Source organism: Palaemon carinicauda, chromosome 38 (genome assembly GCF_036898095.1).
Source record: "Palaemon carinicauda isolate YSFRI2023 chromosome 38, ASM3689809v2, whole genome shotgun sequence".
NCBI classification, from domain to species: domain Eukaryota; kingdom Metazoa; phylum Arthropoda; class Malacostraca; order Decapoda; family Palaemonidae; genus Palaemon; species Palaemon carinicauda.
In genome coordinates, this window is record NC_090762.1 from 24,242,435 (window position 1) to 24,265,447 (window position 23,013).

Below are 23,013 nucleotides of genomic sequence, written 5' to 3' on the forward strand. Positions count from 1 at the left end.
CTCCACCCAGTGTTGTGCACCTTTCTTGTTCACAAGCAAGGCCCTCCTCATCTGTGTGGTCAGCCCTCATCTTGGTTTTGGAAACAAATGCTTGATTCATCAATGTCTCTTTCCAGCTCTTTGGAGTACTGTATTTGCTCTTTGGAGCACCTAGATGGTGATTTATGCTGACCGCTTGTGGTCGCCACCTCCCATCGTACCCCTAGTGCACAAAAAGTCTCATGATCTACACCCTTTCAGAATTATTCCTGCAGATGGTGATGCATGTCGGTCAACGCATCTCCCTTTGTGCCCTTAGTGCACAACTAGGTTTCGTGAGTGATAACCCTTCAGTGTTTTTGCCGCAGATGGTGATATCTGCCGACCGCTTGTGGTTGCTGCCTCTTCCGGGTCCCGTGAGCTATAACCCTTCTGGGTTATTGCCGCAGATGGTGATGCCTGTGACCAACACCTTTCACTACAGGCACAAGAAAGCTCTCTGAGCTTTGTGAAGATAGGCTATTTGGGACCTCCACTTCGGGCTTCCTTCCCTTACGGGGAAGAGCCAGCCTTTTCTTCAGTGCGTCTGCACGCAGGAAATCTTTCTGAGCCTTGCTTGCCACCATCCGAGCTTGTGCATCCTCCTGAAGGAGCATGCAAGGCTACTCGCCAACCTCCTGCGGGAGCGCTGATGAGAGTTCATGCTTCATCTCGTGCAGCTTTTGCAAGTGAACGCACAGACCCTAGTCATATGGGAGAGTCTTTTGCAGTATTGTGCACCCAGTCACTAAGCATTATTGAAATGCGCGGGATAACTCCTCTCGTTGACAACGGCCTGCGCACTACTCCCTCACACCTCCATATTGAGGTTCTGACAAACGCTACTTCGGTTTATGCATGTGTGCTCACCTTTATGAGCCAGATCTCGCTACAACAAGGCTCATGAGACATAATCCTTCGAGGTTATTGCCACAGAGGGAGATACCTTCAGATTTCTTGTGGCTGCCGCCTCTCACCATCAACTCACCAGTGCACAACAAGTCTCATGAGACATAACCTTGCTGGGTTTTTGTCACAGATCTCCACTCCTTACTGGATAGAGAGCTCTTTGAAGCACCCTCATGGTAATGCCTGCGGACTGGTTACATTAACCGCCTCTCTCCATCATTCTCCTGGTGTACGACCATTCTTGAGACATAATTCTTGGGATTTATTGCCTCAGACATGTTCTCCCTATGGGATAGAGAGCTCTTTGGAGCACACACATGGTCTTGGCGTCTGACCCCTTTCTATTTCTATCTCTGCCTCCCTCTTAATGAGAGAATGCCTTGATGAAGTCATTGAGCTTCAGCACGGCATTTCATTCCCGTGCTGAATCTTGGTGATGGGCAAGAGGGCTGTCGAACTTCGGGAAATTGCTCCCCCAGTTCGAATCTAAATTTCTCTTTCATCTTTTTCTTCTGCTTAATATTACAGTACTTCGACCTTCTCCTAATTTTATCAACTTTCTTTCATCTTGCTGTCCTATCTCTATGATTTTTATTTTTCTTAAGTTATATATATATATATATATATATATATATATATATATATATATATATATATATATATATATATATATATATATATATATATATATATATATATATATATATATATATGTGTATATATATATATATATATATATATATATATATGTATATATATATGTATATATATATATATATATATATATATATATATATATATATATATATATATATATATATATATATATATATGTATTTTTCAATATTAAACTTACCCGATAATCATGTAGCTGTCAACTCCGTTGCCCGACAGAATTCTATGGAGGGATACGCCAGCTATCACAATACTAGAAGGGGGTGTACTTACCAGCGCCACCTGTGGCCAGGTACTCAAGTACTTCTTGTTGACACCTCCTCAATTATTCCTCTGTCGTGCTTCCGGCAAGACGTTCTGGGATACGCTTATGTTCTTGGAGTATTTTCACGACTTTGGTGAAGTATTTCTCTTTGATTTCGGCTGTCGCTTTACTGGAAACTTCTATTTTAGCTTAGTTAGCTTTTGGAATTAATTTGATTAATTTTGGTGACGAAGAGAGTATGAACTCTCGTTCACCTTTCATGGCCGACCCTTCCCTTAGACGGAAGTGTTGGTGTCTAAGAGAGTATAGACTCTCTTTCTTAATTTTGCTTAACAAAAGTTATAGATTTATTTTATATCTCTCCGCCTCTTATAGGCCTCTTCGATTAACTTCCTTTTATTATAAACTTATTAAAATTAATTTTTATATTTGTTTATATTCGACCTTCCTAATAGTAGGCGGTCTTTTCTTGGTACCGAAGTTAATTATCGTGAGCCCGTCATTTCGGTTTTACCTGTTAACATATTATGCTATTTTAAGGTCTTTGAAAGAATTTCTTTGATAGTCTCGTACTTTTTCAAAGTTGAACTAACGTTTTGTTTGTCGCGGCAGTTGTTGACGTTCAGAACGTTTCAACTTGCACTCTATCGTTACGATAGAGAAAGAATGTTCACGGTTTCACATTGCAGTAAGAGTAACCGTGTCTAGCGTTTTGTTCATTCTTTCTTAACTTAATGTTGATTCTAATAAGGAACTTTTCTTTTTGGGAAATATTTCAGTTTTTTCCTTTAACAATAATATGTTTTAACGATATATATGATTGGGCTCTTCTCTCAGGTTCTAAGTCAAGAGAGAGAGAGAGAGAGAGAGATAGAGACGGAGGGAGAAAGAGGATAAACGTTTCCCTCAAGCCTGCCAGGCGTACGAGTAACGTCGTTATCGTTTTGCTCTTATCCCTAGTCTCTTTAGGGGAAGAAACTAAACGTTTCTAGAGTGATCTAGTGTTTAGTCTCTTTCCAGCCACTGAATTTTCTTTCATTAGATTTTTCTGTTACATTGTAATTCTGTTTTCGCAATTATTAACTTTTGAGAAGGATAGAATTGCGTGTTTCAGGTACAAACCACTTAAAGTTTCGAGTTCAGTGAAATAAGTGCAAACAGAAATCAAAGTGATAAGTGATTGATGTCAGTGTTATGCGTGAGGGTACTTTTGTGCGCGCCAGTCGTCCTCCCAGTCCGGGACCTCTTGCAAGCTCCCAAGCCCAGGGGAGAAGCAATGTCGAAGGGCAAAAGGGTTCGGCAGGCCTTGATCGGCGCACAGAAGTATCCTCGGTGGTTGTGGGCGTGTCTTACCGAGACCGTCACTCCCACCCGCAGACGATTGAGCCCTTATTTTGCTCGTCTGCAGAAGAGATTTAGAGGAGAAAATAAAGGCAGAGTAACGCTGGTCTCAGGTCTCTAGACCTCTTAAACGTAAAGTCCAGACCTATGCCAGACGTACGAAGTAAAGTTCAACAACCCGGATGCAGTCATTGGGTTAGCTCTGACTCTCCTCAGTCATCATTTTGTCGGGTAGAGAGTGTTGCACCTCCTCCTCCTCCTGCACCGGTGGTGCACCAACCGCCTGCACCCGTTCAGCCTGTGCTGCACCCGCCTGCACCGGTGGTGCACCAACCGGCTGCACCCGTTCAGCCTGTGCTGCACCCGCCTGCACCGGTGGTGCACCAACCGGCTGCACCCGTTCAGCCTGTGCTGCACCCGCCTGCACTCGCTGCACCCAGTCGCAGCACCATCTGCCAGGCGTACGATGTTGTGGGCTCTACTACAGTCCATGCAAGCACAGCTTTCGGACCTGTTGCGTGAGTATCGGGCTGAGAGTGTTGCACCTCCACCTGCACCCTTTCAGCCTGTGCTCAACCCGCCTGCACTCGCTGCACCCAGTCGCAGCACCATCTGCCAGGCGTACGATGTTGTGGACTCTTCTACAGTCCATGCAAGCACAGCTTTCGGACCTGTTGCGTGAATGTCGGGCTGAGAGTGTTGCACCTCCACCTGCACCCGTTCAGCCTGTGCTCAACCCGCCTGCACTCGCTGCACCCAGTCGCAGCACCTTCTGCCAGGCGTACGATGTTGAACCTCTTTCTGTGTTCGCTGTTCCCAGTGTTGTTCAGCCTCAGCCTTCTTTAAGGCAACCTTCGGTTTGGGATCAGGAGGATTACTCCACTCTACCTCCTCCTCCCCCTGGCTGCTCCACCGGTGGTGCAACTCTCGGTGGAGGTACAACCTCTTCCACCTGTGAGTCAGTCTCCTCAGCTGCTGCACCGAGCTCAACCCGTGCACCCTGTTCCTGCACCTCAGACACCTCTGCTTGCGGGAACTTTACCTTGTTCTGCGCAACCTCGGTCTCTTCACGCTCCACTCATTCCACAGGAACAGGAACTTTCTGCACCTTCCACTGTTGTTGTTCCAGCTCGTTCTGACTCTGCTGTTCAGCATACCTTACCTCCATTTTCAAACCATGGCAAAAATATGAATCATGAGTTATGAATGTAAGGTAAACATTATGTTGATTTTTAAACCCCATGCAAGCATGCATAAAGCACTCTAGCACTGGTCATGGAATTTCTAAGAATGTTAAACGCCATGCACACGCTCTGCTTTCCTTACAGCAGGCTCTGCTTACTACATGCTCAGCATTCAGCATGCTCTGCATTCAGCATGCTCTGCATACAACATGCTCTGCATACAGCATGCTCTGCATTCAGCATGCTCTGCATACAACATGCTCTACATACAGCATGCTCTGCATACAGCATACTCTGCATTCATCATGCTCTGCATACCTTACCGCATGCTTCTCAACATATCTTGGGTTGTTGCCAACTCACTAGACTGTCAAGCAGTTTCATAACGTTGCCTTCTAGTCTGCTGCTTTTGCACCAGTGAACCCTCACTCAGAGAACTTAGCTTTTCTAGGATAAGGTCCCTGTAGATGAGAAAGTTCTTTTCTCCCTCCTTCTGATATTCCCTTGAGGACTCTGTCATTTGGAGGGAGCCTTTAGCTGCATAACCTCTTATGGACTTTTATTTAAGCATTGCATGCTTACAGGGAAGGTAATGGTTCCACTTCAGCCGCTAATCCCGTCTGTTACCACACCTGCTCCCATAGACCTTGAGCTGTGTTGCATGACATGCAGTCCAAGCTTAGTCCTTGTTAGAGGATTTTTTGTTTACGGAGTCAATGTGTCACGGGGAAGACGTTCAACAACCAACAGAAGGGACTTGTTGTGACGCAGTGCGGCAACCTCAGCAACCCGTTAAGGAGTTGTCTGTACGACCCAAATAGTCTAGACAGATTCGGGTTGTCACTGTACTTCCTCGCTTGCCCATGATTGACAGTTTACAGACTGTGCAGCAGTATCATGATCTTGTGTCCGGCTCCGTCAGACGACTGGCTTTTAAGAGCTCCCACAAGTCGTCGCTGTCTGGAGATTTTCAAATGGACTATGGATCTGACCAAGGAACTGGGCCTCCTGGTCAATTTTGAGGAGTCTCAGCTCGTTCCATCCCAGACCATTGTTTCCTTGGGTATGGATCTTCAGAGTCGAGCTTTTCGGACTTGTCCGTCGGCCCCAAGGATCTTCCAAGCCCTAGAATGCATCCAGAGCATGCTGAGAAGGAACCGATGCTTAGTCAGGCAGGGGATGAGTCTAACAGGGACACTTTCATCGCTGGCCCTGTTCATCGAGTTAGGGAGACTTCACCTCCGCCCCCTTCAGTATCATCTAGCTGCTCACTGGATAAAGGACTTGACGCTAGAGACGGGCTCAGTTCCTGTTTCCGAAGAGATGAGGTCTACTCTAACGTGGTGGAAGAACAGCATTCTTCTCAAGGAAGGTCTACCTTTGGCTGTTCAGACCCCCGACCACCGTCTCTTCTCGGACGCATCGGACACGGGCTGGGGTGCGACACTGGACGGACAGGAATGCTCGGGAACATGGAATCAGGAGCAAAGGACACTTCACATCTATTGCAAGGAGTTGTTGGCAGTTCATCTGGCCTTGATAAACTTCAAGTCCCTCCAGCTTAACAAGGTGGTGGAGGTGAACTCCGACTACACCACAGCCTTGGCTTACATCTCCAAGCAGAGAGGGACTCATTCGAGGAAGTTGTTCAAGTTCGCAAGGGACCTCCTCATTTGGTCAAAGATCGAAAGCTCACGCTGGTAACGAGGCTCATTCAGGGCGATATGAATGTCATGGCAGATCGCCTCAGCCGTAAGGGTCAGGCCTTCCCCACAGAGTGGACCCTTCACAAGAATGTTTGCAGCAGACTTTGGGCCCTGTGGGGTCAGCCAACCATAGTTCTATTCGCTACCTCGATGACCAAGAAGCTCCTCTTGTATTGTTCTCCGATTCCAGACCCAGCAGCAGTTCGCGTGGATGCCTTTCTGCTGGATTGGTCCCATCTCAACCTGTATGCATTCCCGCCGTTCAAGATTGTCAACAGGGTACTTCAGAAGTTCGCCTCTCACAAAGGGACACGGTTGACGTTGGTTGCTCCCCTCTGACCCGCGAGAGAAGGGTTCACCGAGGTACTGCAATGACTGGTCGACGTTCCCAGGACTCTTCCTCCTAGAGTGGACCTTCTGCGTCAACCTCACGTAAAGAAGGTACACCCAAACCTCCACGCTCTTCGTCTGACTGCCTTCAGACTATCGAAAGTCTCTCAAGAACTAGAGGCTTTTCGAAGGAGGCAGCCAGAACGATTGCCAGAGCAAGGACGACATCCACTCTCAGAGTCTATCAGTCTTAATGGGAAGTCTTCCGAAGCTGGTGCAAGGCCAATGCAGTTTTCCTCAACCAGTACCACTGTAACCCAGATTGCTGACTTCCTGTTACATCTAAGGAACGTAAATCCCTATCAGCTCCTACGATCAAGGGTTACAGAAGTATGTTGGCAGCGGTTTTCCGCCACAGAGGCTTGGATCTTTCCTCCAACAAAGATCTACAGGACCTCCTTAGGTCTGTTGAGACCTCAAAGGAACGTCGGTTGTCCACTCCAGGCTGGAATCTAGACGTGGTCCTAAGGTTCCTAATGTCATCAGGATTTGAACCGTTCCAATCAGCCTCTTTTAAGGACCTCACATTAGAAACTCTTTTCCTCGTGTGCTTAGCAACAGGTAAAAGAGTAAGTGAGATCCACGCCTTCAGCAGGAACATAGGTTTCACATCTGAAACGGCTACATGTTCCTTGCGGCTCGGTCTTTTTGGCTAAAACGAGCTTCCTTCCCGTCCTTACCCTAAGTCGTTCGAGATCCCAAGCCTGTCCAACATGGTGGGGAACGAACTAGAGAGAGTACTTTGCCCTGTTAGAGCTCTTAAGTACTATCTAAGAAGGTCAAAACCATTACGAGGACAATCAGAAGCCTTATGGTGTGCTATCAAGAAGCCTTCTCTACCAATGTCTAAGAACTCAGTTTCTTACTACATCAGGCTTCTGATTAGAGAAGCAAATTCTCATCTGAAGGAAGAAGACCTTGCTTTGCTGAAGGTAAGGACACATGAAGTGAGAGCTGTGGCTACTTCAGTGGCCTTCAAACAAAACCGTTCTCTGCAGAGTGTTATGGATGCAACCTATTGGAGAAGCAAGTCAGTGTTCGCATCATTCTATCTCAAAGATGTCCAGTCTCTTTACGAGTACTGCTACACCCTGGGTCCATTCGTAGCAACGAATGCAGTAGTAGGCGAGGGCTCAGCCACTACATTCCCATAATTCCATAACTTTTTAACCTTTCTCTTGAATACTTTTTATGGGTTGTTCGGTCGGCTAAGAAGCCTTCCACATCCTTGTTGATTTGGCGGGTGGTCAATTCTTTCTTGAGAAGCGCCGAGGTTAAAGGTTGTGATGAGGTCCTTTAGTATGGGTTGCAGCCCTGTATACTTTAGCACCTTTGGGTTGATTCAGCCTCCAAGAGGAACGCTGCGCTCAGTAAGGAAGACGAACTTAAAAAAGAGACAGAGTAACGGTTCAATTCGACTTCCTTACCAGGTACTTATTATTTCATTGTTATTTGAGATAACTGTTATATGAAATATGGGATACTTAGCTATCCTTTAATCTTGTACACTGGTTTTCACCCACCCCCCTGGGTGTGAATCAGCTACATGATTATCGGGTAAGTTTAATATTGAAAAATGTTATTTTCATTAGTAAAATAAATTTTTGAATATACTTACCCGATAATCATGATTTAATTGACCCTCCCTTCCTCCCCATAGAGAACCAGTGGGACCGAGGAATAATTGAGGAGGTGTCAACAAGAAGTACTTGAGTACCTGGCCACAGGTGGCGCTGGTAAGTACACCCCCTTCTAGTATTGTGATAGCTGGCGTATCCCTCCATAGAATTCTGTCGGGCAACGGAGTTGACAGCTACATGATTATCGGGTAAGTATATTCAAAAATTTATTTTACTAATGAAAATAACATATATATATATATATATATATATATATATATATATATATATATATATATATATATTATATATATATATATATATATATATATATATATATATATATATTTATTTATTTTTATTTGTTCATTTATTTATTTATCTAATTTTTTTCTATTTTATTTAAATGGCGTGGATATTTCCACATTCGTTATTACTGCCTGCCTAGATGAATGGGAGAAGGGATCACGGTTGGAAGGTATTCGCATTCAAAGCTATATATGAGAGTATTGGATAATCTCAGCCATCCCAAAGATGGTTTGGACCTTTTTGGCGGAACTACTCTCGAGTGTTGGGTCATCGGAATCCAGGGGGATCCAATCCTTGAGGTGGGACTCTTGGCTTTTGGCCGGAAGCCCATCATTACAGATATGGGGAGGATGATTCCATATTACCTTGGTCTCAGTCCTAACAGGCAGGTTTAGCTTACACCTATGCCTCTATACTGTATCTGTTTTGATGCTATCCTTCGGGTAGGGTATGGAGTGGACCATCTGGGAAGTATACTCTCATTGTGCCGATAGTGGTGAATACAAATTTCCTTTCCAACGTATGATACTTTCTTATAATTCTCAAGCAGGTACCCCAAAAAAACAACAACAAAAAACATGAAAATCCCATCCTTAAATATGGACCCTTCAAATACTCCCCATCCCCTGGATTTGCTGACCCCCCCCCCCCCCCCCCCGGCCAAACACCCCCCCCCCCACGCCAAACACCCCCTCCTCCTCCTCCCCCCCCACGCCAAACACCCCCTCCTCCTCCTCCCCCCCCCCCCCCCCCCCCCCCCCCGGCCACTGTTGACAACTTCTGCTACTGTAATTAAGGAAAATTCTGTTGACGACCTTCGAACTAAAAAGGACCACTCTACTGATGTTAAAAAATCTAGCAATTTGGGTAACACAGGGAAACTACGATTCCTTCATGTTTCCCAAATCCCATTAGAGACAAATTATGATGATATATATAGAGCATTTGAGTGCTATGGATTGATAAAGGAAATAAGGATGAGACTTGGAGATGAAAAATGGGACTCTTGGATATCTTTTGAAAGTAAGTCATGATGAAGCGTTTAATGCCATAAGTAATATTAGTAGTATAAAAATTAACGAATTGAACATCATGGGAGCTCTTTGGGATAAGGTCCCAAAGGAATTGGATGTGTACAAACCTGCTGATTGGTTTGAAAAAGATAGAAATGTACCCATACCTTCACAGAGAAAACCCAAACCACCAATGTGGCTCTTAGCTGAACCTAAAGGGATAATAGGGAATTATTTTAAGATATGTAAGTTTATCCAAAAAAAAGTAGGAACCATAGCACCTGGAGATATATCTCGTTTTGGGAAGAATAGTTATCTCATCCATGCCAAATCTTCGACTCAGTCTGCAATACTGTCTAACTTACAGACAGGCAGTGATGAAATTACATTGGAAATGAAACCTCATCTAAATTTTAGTTATGGAAGGGGAGTGGTCTTTAATAAGGACCTGTACAAATTTACAGAGGAGGAGATACTTTCTATGTGTCCATTAAATGTATGGAAAGTGCATAAGGTTCCTGGAACTTCAATGATTATACTTACTTTCCAGGATGCTGATGTACCTTTCCAGATTTTTTATTGAAAATGAAAGGATTAAAGTTCGGCCTTTCAAACAAAAGCCCCTGCAATATTTTAATTGTTTTAATTGTTGACAGCCTTTAATTTTTTTTTCTGCTTTTTCTCTACAGCGTGTGTGTGTGTTAGAAGTTGACTACCTTTATTATTGCTATGCGTAGGTGCCCTGGAATTGCCGGCTGCCCTTGTGGTACCTTTATGTCGGCCACGGATACGGATCCTCACACCCTTTGCCCGCAGTATCGAGGCCGACGGTGTGACCAGGAAAATATGTGTAGTGAGTGCAGGGAGTGGTCTGCCTCCCAGTGGGAGAGGTTTGGCCGCCTGTGTAAGAAGAAGTCCAAGAGAGACCGTTCTCCTTCTGGGGTTGCCTTGAAGGAGGAAGGTTCTCGGGACTCTTCTTTCGTCGCCCAAACCTCCTCCGAAGCTCCCCCTCGTTCGGCTCCTAAGGAGAGTCGGCCGAGTGGTAGTGCAGGCCCTAGTTCTGTTTCCCAACCTTGGGTGGGGGGAGAGGGTGTTGCCTCCCGTAGCGGGGCGGTTCCCCCTTCTCCTCCGGGGGAGGTTATTGATAATTCTCTGTCTAATGATGATCTTTTACAGATTTGGGCTTCCCTGGGGCTCAAGGGCTTGCCCTCCAGGGTTGCCCTGATTGACCTTGTCCAGTTGGGGGCCGCCGTTAAGCAGTCTCCGGTGATAGCAGAGGTAGACCCTCTGTCTATCGTCGACGTCGTGGTGGCAGAGGCCTCCGACGGGGCGGGGCAATCCTCTGCAGGGGCAGTTGAGGATGTTGGTGCTGACGGCTCTCCTCCCCCTTCCGTACATCCTTCGAAGGGGGAAGGGAGTCCTACGGGCTCGTCTGCTGTCCAGCTTCCCTCTAAGGGGAGTGCCTTGACTGAGACTCCCCTTCGGAGGACTGATGGTCCTGATGATCTTCCTCGTGGCCGCCTTCGCCGTAAGGCTCACCGTCCGCTGCGTCGCAAGGGCCTCCCATCCCCTTATAAGGGTGTTAAGAGGCGCCTTTTTGGATCTTCTTCTTCCGAAGGGGACTCTCGTCGTCGTATTCAGCCTACAGCTCCAGCTTCTTTAGACCTCTCTGGGGATCGGTCTCCTACTGCTAGATCTTCACCTTCTGGGGACCTCGTCACCCGACGGGCAACGGTCCCTTTGGGGCAAAGGGATTCTTCCCTTACACGTGCAGCGTTAGCGCACAGGCGCTCTCCTGCTCGTCAGCGCTCACCTGTTCGCCGGCGCTCTCCTGATGTTCGCCCTCCTTCTCGCCAGCACTCTCCTGAGGACATCCTTCAACCTGTTGTTCCTGAAGAGCGCTCAGCGCGCCAGCGTTCCCCTGCTCGCCCTTCTGCAGTGTTAGCGCACAGGCGCTCTCCTGCTCGTCAGCGCTCTTCTGATCGTCAGCGCTCTCCTGTTCGTCAGTGCTCTTCTGAGGATCATCGCCCTCTTTCTCGCCAGCGCTCCCCTGTGGTCTCTTGAATATCCTGCAGTCTCTGTTGGGCACCCTGCGGGTCATCAGTCTCCTGAGCGCTCTCGCGATTCTCAGCTTGTTCCTGAACAACATTGCCCGCGTTCTCCAGCGCCTGTTTCTAAAGCACATGTTCGCCCACGCGCCTACGCTCTTCCTGTTCCTGTTCGTGAATGCGCCGCGCCGACTGTTCCTTCACAGGATTTCACGCGTCGCCCTCTTGCTCGCCAGCGTTCACAAAAGATTCTACAATCGCCTGCTCGTCAGCGTTCTCCAACGCGTCAGCGATCACCTGAACATCGGCGATCTCCGGATCGCCCGCGTGACTAACCGCCTGCGCGCACGCGGTCTCCAACGCTTCGTCGCCCAGAGATTCTGGAAGGACGTGGTTCGCTCTCTGCTAGCTCGCCCTCGTGCGATCATTCGCCTGCGCGTCCTACGCGCTATCGCTCGCCAACTCTTCACCATGCGACAACGCGCCATCACTCGCCTGCGCACCAGCGTTCGCCAGCGTACCACCGATCGCCTGCTCACAATCGCTCTCCCTCGCGCTACAGGTCTCCTGACCAACTTCGCCAGCGATCTTCGGAGCGTTCTCACTCGCCCATGCAGCAACGCGTTCCTTCGTCATCGCGCCAACGCATTCATTCGCCGGCTCGCCCACGCGCTCGTTCACCTGTACGCCCACTCGCCCGCGCGACAGTTCGCCTTCGCGCGACCACCGTTCGCGTCGAATTTCACAGCCAGTGATAGCAGCAGGAACGCGTGTTCCCAGGCAGCGCTCTGGATCGCCTCCATCTAAACGCAGGACTGTTGTGCAGGACAGGGAAAACACTTCATAGAGGTCAGTGCCTCTTTCTTCCCCCCTTTCTTTTCAGGCAGGTCCAGTGGTGTCCACTCTGAAGGATCGCCCGATCCCTTTCCCTCCAGCGAGGATTTCGGACTCTGTGTCCGTGGAACAACAGACTTGGTTTGGTCCTCTGATGCGGGCATTAGTGAGGATAATGAAACCAGCACTCGCCGATCAGGGCAACAAACCAACGGCTGCCTCTCCTACGCTGAAGAGAAAGAGAGGAGTGGACTTCGTGGTGACTTCCCCCAGGGCGAAGTTGGTTCCTAAGAGGTCTGTCGGGAAGGCCCCTTCCCCTGCTTGAGCGTTTTCTCCTTCTCCCGTGGACGAGGCTTTTCCGTCCTCGGGTGAGTCCAGTGAAGCGATAGTCTTCCCCTCAGCACCAAGGGGGTATCCTTCTCTTCATGGAGGAGAATCGTCTCTTGCGGAAGGGCTCTTCGAACCTCTTTTTTTGGGATCCTGTATCCCTCTCAGGAGGGAATCCAAGGACTCCAAGACCATCCCGAAATCATCTTCGAGGATTCGCCAGGAACCCGCGGCTCCCCGGGGGAACGTCCACGCTTCACCCCAGGAAGAGATTCCGGGGACAGGAGACTTAGCTGCCAGACCCCAAGGAGGCAACTCAACGGGCTCATGGACCCCGTGATCGCCCCCCGAGAAGGCAAGGACACTATCTTGGACGAAGTGTTCGATACGGAAAGCCCCTAAGTCCAGTGCGGCTCTGCCCTGGTCTCGTGGTCTGAAGAGTGTCAGAGCCATCGCCAACGCCCAGCTTGCAATTCTTGCCTCCTCCAGTCGTTCCTCTGCTGGGAACAAACTCATCCCTCCTCCTCGTCTTCAGCAGAGAAGGTATTTTGAGATCTTGGGTGAGTCCAGTCTCGCTCTTCCTCACTCCGTGGAGGAGCTGACGAAGGGAGTTCCCCTTGAGAAGCTCTCTGCCCGGCAGGTGTAGTTCTCGGCGTCGGAGATCCTGAGCCACGAGAAGGTCGCGAAGTGTGCCATGCACGCCACTTCGTGGTTGGATTTTTGGCTAGGAACTTTGGGCATCCTATTGTGCTCCAAGGACTTGTCTAAGGAGACCAATAGGAAGGCCCTGGAGACCTTCTTACTCTCGGGCACCCGCTCCATCGAGTTCTTGGCGCACCAGGTCACCACACTGTGGGCCAACTCGGTGTTGAAGCGGTGCGATGCGGTGACCGAGAGATTCCATCCGAAGGTCCCCGCCGTGGATGTGTGTAGGCTCAGACATGCTTCCCATCTTGGGGAGAATCTGTTCGAGCCACAGGACATGGAGCGAATGGCTGAGAGGTGGAGGGAATCTAGCACGGACTCCCTCCTCCATAGGGCCCTTACAGCTCGGCCCTATAAGCCTCCAGCTCCGCCGCAACAGCAGCAGCAGCCTCGTAAGGCTCCGAAGCAGGCACCGGCAGTTAAGAAAGTGGTGTCTAAGCCCCAGCCCTTTCCAGCCAAGGTCAAGAGGGGCGGTAAGTCCTCCAGGGGAGGCAAGACTCCCAGGGGTAGTGGCCGCGGCCACAAACCCAAAGGGTGGCAGTCCCCCTGCATGTCCACCTGTGGGGGGATGCCTTCAGCGTTGCGTCCGCAGGTGGCAGCAACACGGGGCCGATGCTTGGACGGAATCAGTGATCGGCCAAGGCTATTGCGTCCTGTTCACAACATCTCAACCTCCCCTGACAGCGAATCCAGTGTTGTTGAGCTCCTATGCCACGGGGTCGGCAAAGGGGCTGGCCCTTCGGGCCGAAGTCGAGACCATGCTAAAGAAGGGTGCTCTCCAGGAGGTCGTCGACGGCTCCCCAGGCTTCTTCAGTCGACTCTTTCTTGTAAAGAAGGCGTCTGGAGGCTGGAGACCTGTCATCGACCTCTCGGCTCTGAACGGGTTTGTCAAGCAAACCCTGTTCAGCATGGAGACAGCGGACACGGTCAGACTTGCGGTGAGACCACAAGACTTCATGTGCACACTGGATCTAAAGGACGCGTACTTCCAGATCCCAATCCATCCGTCTTCCAGGAAGTACCTAAGATTCTGCCTAGACGACAAGATCTACCAGTTCAAGGTGCTGTGTTTCGGTCTCTCCACAGCTCCTCAGGTGTTCACCAGAGTGTTCACCCTGATTTCATCTTGGGCGCACAGGAACGGCATTCGTCTCCTTCATTATCTGGACGATTGGCTGATCCTAGCAGACTCGGAGTCGACCCTTCTTCAGCACCGAGACAGGCTTCTAGGTCTTTGCCAAGATCTGGGGATCATGGTAAACCTCGAGAAGTCCTCTCTGCAACCGTCCCAACGACTGGTTTATCTAGGCATGCTGATAGACACCAATCTCCACAAAGCCTTTCCATCAGACGACCGGATAGCAAGGCTGAGGAGGGTGGCGGAACCCTTCCTCAGGCGAGAAGAGCTCCCCGCCCAGTCGTGGTTGTGTCTCTTAGGTCACCTTTCCTCCCTGGCTTGTCTGGTTCCAAACAGCCGCCTCAGGATGAGATCCCTACAGTGGCAGCTCAAGTCCAGGTGAAACCAAGGATCCGATTCTCCGGTCATTCTGATCCTGATGGGATCTTTGGAACGGACGGACTTGCGGTGGTGGCTGGTCGACGAGAACCTGCGGAAGGGAGTGAGTCTTCTCGTCCTCCCCCCAGAATTAACTCTGTTTTCGTACGCGTCAAAAGAAGGGTGGGGGGCACACGTTCTGAACAAGAGGGCCTCAGGCCTTTGGTCAGAATCAGAAAAGTGCCTGCACATCAACCTGCTAGAATTGAAGGCCGTCTTTCTGGCTCTTCAGCAGTTCCAACGGACCCTGGCGGGTCACTCCGTGGTGGTGATGAGCGACAACACCATGGTAGTTGCTCATGTACATTCTTCGAGATGTTCCCCAAATACCTATATCTATACGTACAACCCTGCAGGCAGTTGTTGTACAAATTGATATAGGGAGAAAATATACAATATGCTCTCTGTACTTACCTCCAAATGATATTTTATATGATGATTTAGCAAAGGTCATTCAACAACTCCCTCAACCTTTTCTCTTACTGGGAGATATGAATGGTAGACATCCTTTATGGGGTGATGTTTTGGCTAACACAAGGAGCAATATTATCTCATCAATTGTGGAGAATGAGGATGTGGGACTCCTTAATACAGGAGAGCCCACACACTTCCATGTTCAGACAGGTACTTTGTCATGCATTGACCTTTCAATTGCAAGCTCTAACTGCCTTCTTGATTTTGATTGGAGGACATTAGATGATTGGCATACTAGTGATCATGCACCAATCATTATAAACACCAACAAGGGTCCACCTTTGCAAAGATCGCCACGTTGGAATCTAGACAAGGCAGACTGGGTTAAATTTTCTGACCTAAGTGAAATCGAAGGGAGAGCAGAACAGTTTGAAAGTGTTGATGATGCCATAGACCTACTGAATGGAACTCTTCATACAGCAGGAGTCAATTCAATTCCCAAAACAACAGGGTTATTCAAACGACGACCAGTCCCGTGGTGGTCTTCAGAACTAACTGCACTCCACAGAGCCACAAGAAGATCTCTTAACACGATTGCGTAGACGCAGAACTGATGAGAATTTAATTATGTACAAAAAATGTAGAGCACAGTTCCGTCGTGCCATGAAAGAAGCAAGGCGCCAGTCATGGATGTCTTTTGTTTCCTCCATTAACAGTAGAACACCACCATCTTCTGTGTGGAGGAAAGTAAAAAAGATAGCTGGTAAATTCACCCCCAACCCACCACCAGTGTTGAGGGTGAATGGCCAGTATGTAACTGAAGCAAATGAAGTTAGCAATGCCCTGGCTAATCATTTTTTAAATGTATCCAGCAAGTGTGAAGGAGCCCCTGGTCACCAGTATAGGAGCACTGAAGAAAAGAAAATTTTAAATTTTGCAACAAGAAGGGAAGAGTCGTATAATTCTCCTTTCACTGAAAGAGAATTTGATTCCGCACTTGCTCATTGCAAAGATGCAGCCCCTGGACCCGATGGAATTCCATATGCAATGATTAAACATGTACATTTTAATACAAAGCTATTTATTTTAAGCATTATTAATAGAATATGGCATGATCATAGTTACCCAAGTGTTTGGGAACTAGCCATTATTTTAGCCTTTTTAAAACCCGGTAAAGACAAGTTTTTAGCAGCAAACTATCGACCTATTGCATTGACATCTTGTTTATGTAAAATCATGGAGAAGATGGTCAATGCAAGGCAGATTTGGTACCTTGAAAAGAGAGGTATTTTTATCACCGATTCAATGTGGATTCTGAAAAATGCACTCAACGACTGATGTGTTGATACGACTTGAGTCTTCTATTTGTGAAGCCTTTGCTTCCAAACAGCATCATGTTAGAGTATTTTTTGACCTCGAAAAGGCATATGATACCACATGGAGATATGGTATTCTTAAAACCATTCATGAATTGGGATTGAGAGGAGAGCTGCCACTATTTATTCAGGCATTTCTTTCACGTAGAGTTTTTCAAGTGAGAGTGGGGGAAACACTATCAGAGAGTAAGTGCCAGGAAGGAGGAGGTCCTCAGGGTAGTGTGCTGAGTGTAACCCTTTTTGCACTAGCAATTAATGGGATATCCTCAGCCATTCCCCAGGATGTTCTCTCAACATTATTTGTGGATGATCTCTCAATATCATTTGCTGGCACTAGAATGGCAATGGTTGAGAGAAAAATCCAACTCTCTATAGATAAAATTATCCAGTGGGCTGACATGAATGGATTTAAGTTCTCGACAAGTAAAACTACCATTGTCCATTTTTGTCGTATCCGGGGAGTACATCCAGACCCGGATATATACATAAAAGGTCAACGGATACCATGTGCAAGGGAAGCAAAATTTTTAGGTTTGATATCTGATTGTAGGCTTACATGGGTTTCTCACTTAAAAGCATTAAAAGCTAAGTGTGTTGAAGCTCTGAATATCTTAAAAGTATTGTCCCATACATCATGGGGGGCAGACTGCAATACTATTTTAAAATTATACAAGGCCTTGATTTTTTTCCAAAATTAGTTATGGTTGTGAGGTATATTCTTCAGCCACTCCAAGCCGGTTAAAAATATTAGACTCGATACATCATGCAGGTATTAGATTGTCTACTGGAGCTTTTAAAACCTCGCCTATCCCAAGTCTCCTCGTTGATGCTGGAGAGTTACCTCTAGACCTTTACCGAATGTCTTCCATTCTTAGGTATTGGTTTAGATTGCAAAGACTCCCTAACTCTCTAGCCTTTCAGACTGCAAGCCTTGTAAGACACGCATCATACTTTGAGTTGCACCCAAAATCTCCTCAACCTTATGGCTTTCGGGTGAAACGATTATTAAATAGTCTGGATATAATTAGAAATAAGGTACTTCCATTCAAGGTATCATCAACGCCTCTATGGAAGTTACCAGAGATATCTTTTTGTAAATACTTTATTGGAGATAAGAAGAATATGTCAGACCTAGAAGCCAGGTCTCTTTTTAATGAACATGTTAAAGAACATAGAGGATCAACTTTTATCTATACTGATGGCTCCAAATCTGATGCTGGCGTTGGATTTGGAGTACATAGTAATGATTTTAATTGTAGAGGTGCACTTCCTCTGACCGCTTCCATATTTACTGCCGAACTGTATGGCATATTAACCGCTATTGAGAAAATAGCGTTGGAGAAGGAGGGTAATTTTACAATTTTTAGTGATGCAAGGAGTGTCCTTCAAGCTATGGAAGTTTTTAATTCTAATAACCCTCTAGTTTTAAAGATTTTAGAATGGCTCTTTATTATTGGACAGAGAGGTATAACAGTTCAATTTTGTTGGGTTACAGCACATGTAGGTGTGTCCGGGAATGAGAAGGCAGATTCACTGGCTAAGGAGGCTGCATCCGAGTTGCTGCCAAGAAGGTATCCCATTCCCTGTAATGATTTCTTACCTGACATCAAGAAATTGGTTTGCAATAAATGGCAACAGCAATGGGATAGTCAAGATGGCAATAAAATGCGAGAGATAACAAATGACATATCTCCTTGGAGGTATAATATGATGCCCCGAAAATGGGAGACGTCTCTTTGTTGTCTGTATTAGTCACACTCGGTTGACACACGAGTTTCTGCTAAAGGGCCAACAGCAACCGTATTGTGACGACTGTTTAGTACCTCTAACAGTAAGGCATTTGTTGACCGAATGCCCTAATTATAACAACTTGCGGAATAGATATTTGTTTGAGGCTCGAGGTGAGGGTGACAGGTTCATCCTTGCCAAGATTCTTGGAAATGATGTGTCCTACCATGCAAGTGGCATTTTTAGATTTCTTTCAGAAGCAGGTCTTCTGAAAAATATTTAACTTTTATGACATTCAGCTTTTATGATTTTAATTGAATACAGTGAACCCTCGCTACTTCGCGGTTCGACCATCGCGGATTCACCACTTCGCGGATTTTTTTCATAACCCATGTATATACATATATCGCGGATTTTCCAGAAATATCGAAAATACCGCGATGTGACCGATGGTGCGAGATTGGAGAAAGTAAGGAAAATTGAATCGTGATTGATTTTCAATATAAATGAAACTTTGAGGAGCAACAAAGATATCATTTGTTAGAGAGATAGAGAGAGGTAAGGAATGGGAGGTAGTGAAAAGTAGCCCACAGAGAGAGAGAGAGAGAGATTAAATGTAATAAACAAAAAATTTGATAGGTTATAACACATTGGTGCTTATGTAATATCAACTGTATACTGTAGACGGTTTGAATAAGTTAAGAAATGGTATAAAAGATACTTTTTTAGTGAATTCGTACACACTCAAGAGCGGCAGCTAGATGACAGCTGATCTAATCACAGCCAAAAGTAAAAAAAAAAGAAGTCAACAATACTCGATTTTTAAAACAAACCCGAAATTTAAAAACAAAAGTACACGCTTTCTTAAAGTGCAATTAACTATTTAAAGAGTGGCAATTTTCTAGAATAAAATGATATTTCCCAAAAAATAGTGGTTTGCTGATGAAATCGGATGCCGTATTTTTAGCTATGATTGAAATGGATGTAGACTCGGCCTAATTATTTCGTTTCGTATTTAATTGACACTAAGAAAACTAATTTTAGTTTCTTCATCTAAATGTAAGTATTGTATAACACGAAGAGAGAGAGAGAGAGAGAGAGAGAGAGAGAGAGAGAGAGAGAGAGAGAGAGAGAGAGAGAGAGAGAGAGAGAGAGAGAGAGAGATCAGCTGTTGTACTCAAATGGCGTGTTTTTGTTTCGTGAGAATTTCATCGCCACGACTTTAACAACAACATACTGTACTGAACTTTACAGTATTATACAGACTACTGTAATATGATAAAGTAAAATATTTGTAATCTATTTTATATGAAATGGGGCTATTTTTTTTTTGTTTAAAATTTACATTTACGTATGTAAAACAACTCTCTCTCTCTCTCTCTCTCTCTCTCTCTCTCTCTCTCTCTCTCTCTCTCTCTCTCTCTCTCTCTCTCTCGTAGATTGTTTTCCTGCTTTGCTACGTATGTAAGATTTTATATAGATACGGTAAATAATATTTGTAATAACATATTTTATTAAAGCTTTTACTGTAATATCATTATTTATCACTTTCATCATGCGCGTTAAATTCCTTAGTTTGTTTACTGAGCGTACTTTATGACGCCGTCGTTTCAGGCGGCGTCATAAAGAGAAACATTTTATTTGGAAGTCCTAAGAAAAATTAAGTAAAACATTAGTAATAACCAAATCAACATACTGTACTGAATAATCAATATAATCGATGCAGAAACTAACCTATACACAGATGTGTAAATGCGTTTGTTTCTTCATTATAATCAGAGATAAACGTAAACAAAACATTGGTTGCCATTTTTTATCGTGCTTTTTGGCGTGTTTAGGAAACGCATGATATAAAGTCGCCCTTAATATTTGTGCCTGTTTTAGTTTAGGGTATGTTAGTACATGCATTAAGTGTTCTGTACATTAAAGGGTAGTTTGTTAACAGTACTACGTACAAGGGAAGGTTTTAAAAGTCTGAATATACATGTTAAATAAATAGGTAAATATGGTGTCACTACTTCGCGGATTTTCACCTATCACGGCCGGGTCTGGAACCTATCTACCGCGATAAACGAGGGTTCACTGTACTCTTTAATTTTTTATTTTATTTTATTTTTATATTTTTGTATACTGTACATAAATTAAATGTTACCGGCATCAATGACCTCAGATTTCAGGATGCCTGAAAACTTTAAATCAATCAATCAACCATGGTAGTGGCTTATATCAACAAGCAAGGAGGCACTTTTTCGCAGCAGCTATCCCATCTTGCAGTAGAGATTCTGAGGTGGACCGAAGTCCACTCGATAACACTATCAGCTCGCTTCATTCCTGGCAAGAGGAATGTGCTTGCCGACAGTCTGAGCAGGGCCTCGCAGATAGTGAGTACCGAGTGGTCTTTGGATCCTCAGATAGCCAACAAAGTCCTGACTTTGTGGGGTTCCCCGACTGAGGACCTGTTCGCGACAGCGTTTAACTTCAAGCTGCCTCTGTACTGCTCCCCAGTCCCGGACCCCAAGGCACTCTGGCAAGATGCTTTCCAGCAACGGTGGGAGAACATCGACGTGTACGCCTTCCCACCGTTCTGTCTGATGAGAAGGGTGCTCAACAGGACCAGACTATCGGTCAACTGTTCGATGACTCTGGTAGCTCCTCTATGGCATCACGCGGAATGGTTCCCGGACCTTCTGCAGCTCCTGACGGAGCTCCCAAGGGAACTTCCTCCACGACACGAGCTTCTCAGACAACCCCACTCCGACGTCCTTCACAAGGCCGTGGCCTTGCTTCGTCTTCACGCCTGGAGACTATCCAGCTTCTCCTCACGGAGAGAGGCTTTTTACAACAGGTTGCGGAGAGAATGTTTCGGCACCTGCGAAGGTCCTCTGAGGGAGTCTACCAGGCGAAATGGAGAGAGTTTTGTGGTTGGTGTCGTGGGAGGGGTATCTCTCCACTCGATGCCTCTATTCCAGCAATTGCGGACTTCCTCGTTTATCTGCGGGAGGAAATGCGCCTTTCTGTCTCGGCAGTGAAAGGCTATCGCTCAGCCTTAAGCTTGGCCTTCAGGCTGAAAGGCGTGGATATTTCTTCCTCGCTAGAACTCTCTTTACTCATACGTAGCTATGAGCTTACCTGCCCCCAGTCGGAAGTGAGACCTCCTCCTTGGAACGTGGTTCGGGTCCTCAGGGCTCTTAACCCTTTTACCCCCAAAGGACGTACTGGTACGTTTCACAAAAGCCATCCCTTTACCCCCATGGACGTACCGGTACGTCCTTGCAAAAAAATGCTATAAAAATTTGTTTTTCATATTTTTTGATAATTTTTTGAGAAAATTCAGGCATTTTCCAAGAGAATGAGACCAACCTGACCTCTCTATGACAAAAATTAAGGTTGTTAGAGCAATTTAAAAACAATATACTGCAAAATGTGCTGGGAAAAAAATAACCCCCTGGGGGTTAAGGGTTGGAAATTTCCAGATACCCCGGGGTAAAAGGGTTAAGAGACCTCCCTTCGAATCATGACGCCAGGCCTCTGATCGCCACCTGCCTTGGAAGACGGCTTTTCTACTCGCTTTGGCTTCGGCCAAGCGGGTTAGTGAACTTATGGTCTCTCGTACGACATCGCCCATTCAAGGGGATGGGGGGAGGTAACGTTCAGATTCGTCCCTGAGTTTGTAGCCAAGACTCAGAATCCTGGAGTGTCGGATCCATCCTCGGTTCGACTCTTTCAGGATTGCGAGTCTCCGCTCTGTAACAAGCGACCCAGACCAGCTGTTACTATGTCCAGTAAGGTGTCTGAGGCACTACTTGAAGAGAACGGCTGCAGTCCGTCCTCAAGTGCGAGCTTTGTTTGTGAGCACAGGCAGGACTAAGAGGAGGGTCACCAGGAACACCATCTCAGCTTGGATTCGAAGGGTTATCCACCATGCCTTGAATCCAGACTCTCCTCCGTCACGTCGCCCTAGGGCACACGATGTCAGGGGTGTTGATACGTCCTTGGCCTTCAAGAGAAACTTCTCTGTGACGCAGGTACTTCAACTGGGGTCTTGAAGCGTCAGACGACCTTCACAGCCCACTACCAGCAAGACGTGACCCACAGGAGCCTCGATACGTTTTCTATCGGCCCTGTGGTGGCTGCACAACAGCTGGTCTAACCTCAGGCTCCTTTATGGACAAGTACCAGTAGGTTGAGGGCGTTGTTACCCGGTCTTAGTCTGCGTGAATGAAAGAGTATGTCTGACCCTTACTTCTTTCTTCATTCTCCCCTCTCTTAGGGAAGCAGCATCCTGGTCCTCGCATAGCTGACCTCGACCTCTGTAGGTAACCCATGCTTCTTTGTGCTCCTAGTATTAAGCTTAATACTGTTGCGTCCCCCATACCTTGACGAGGTGGTATTGGGAACGTCCTATCCTAGATTCCTATCTAAAGGTCTCAAGGTCAACTTCATAGGACGGGTCACACTCTCCTCCACACACTACTTATGTAGGCCACTCGTTTCTAACGATGCTAGGAACTTGTGAGGTGCAGGGGCTCCTTTTCTCAAGTGGTGCTCACTGAGGGATTGAGCCCCCGTGCAAAGCCGAAGTCAGTAATGCTGGGGA

The 23,013-nt window shown here is 46.6% G+C and overlaps 1 protein-coding gene across 2 annotated transcripts in view; it reads left to right on the top strand.

Moving 5' to 3' along the window:
- Window positions 1–23,013, top strand: part of LOC137630113 (uncharacterized) — a 60,098-nt gene that overhangs the window by 31,791 nt on the left and 5,294 nt on the right. Inside the window, exon 1 of one of the 2 annotated variants that reach the window (XM_068361583.1) lies at window positions 22,697–22,728. The exons of the other annotated variant lie outside the window; for it this stretch is intronic. The gene's annotated coding sequence lies outside the window, so the exon portion shown is untranslated. Of the gene's footprint in view, window positions 1–22,696; window positions 22,729–23,013 lie in introns of those variants that run through there. 2 annotated transcript variants of the gene reach the window in all.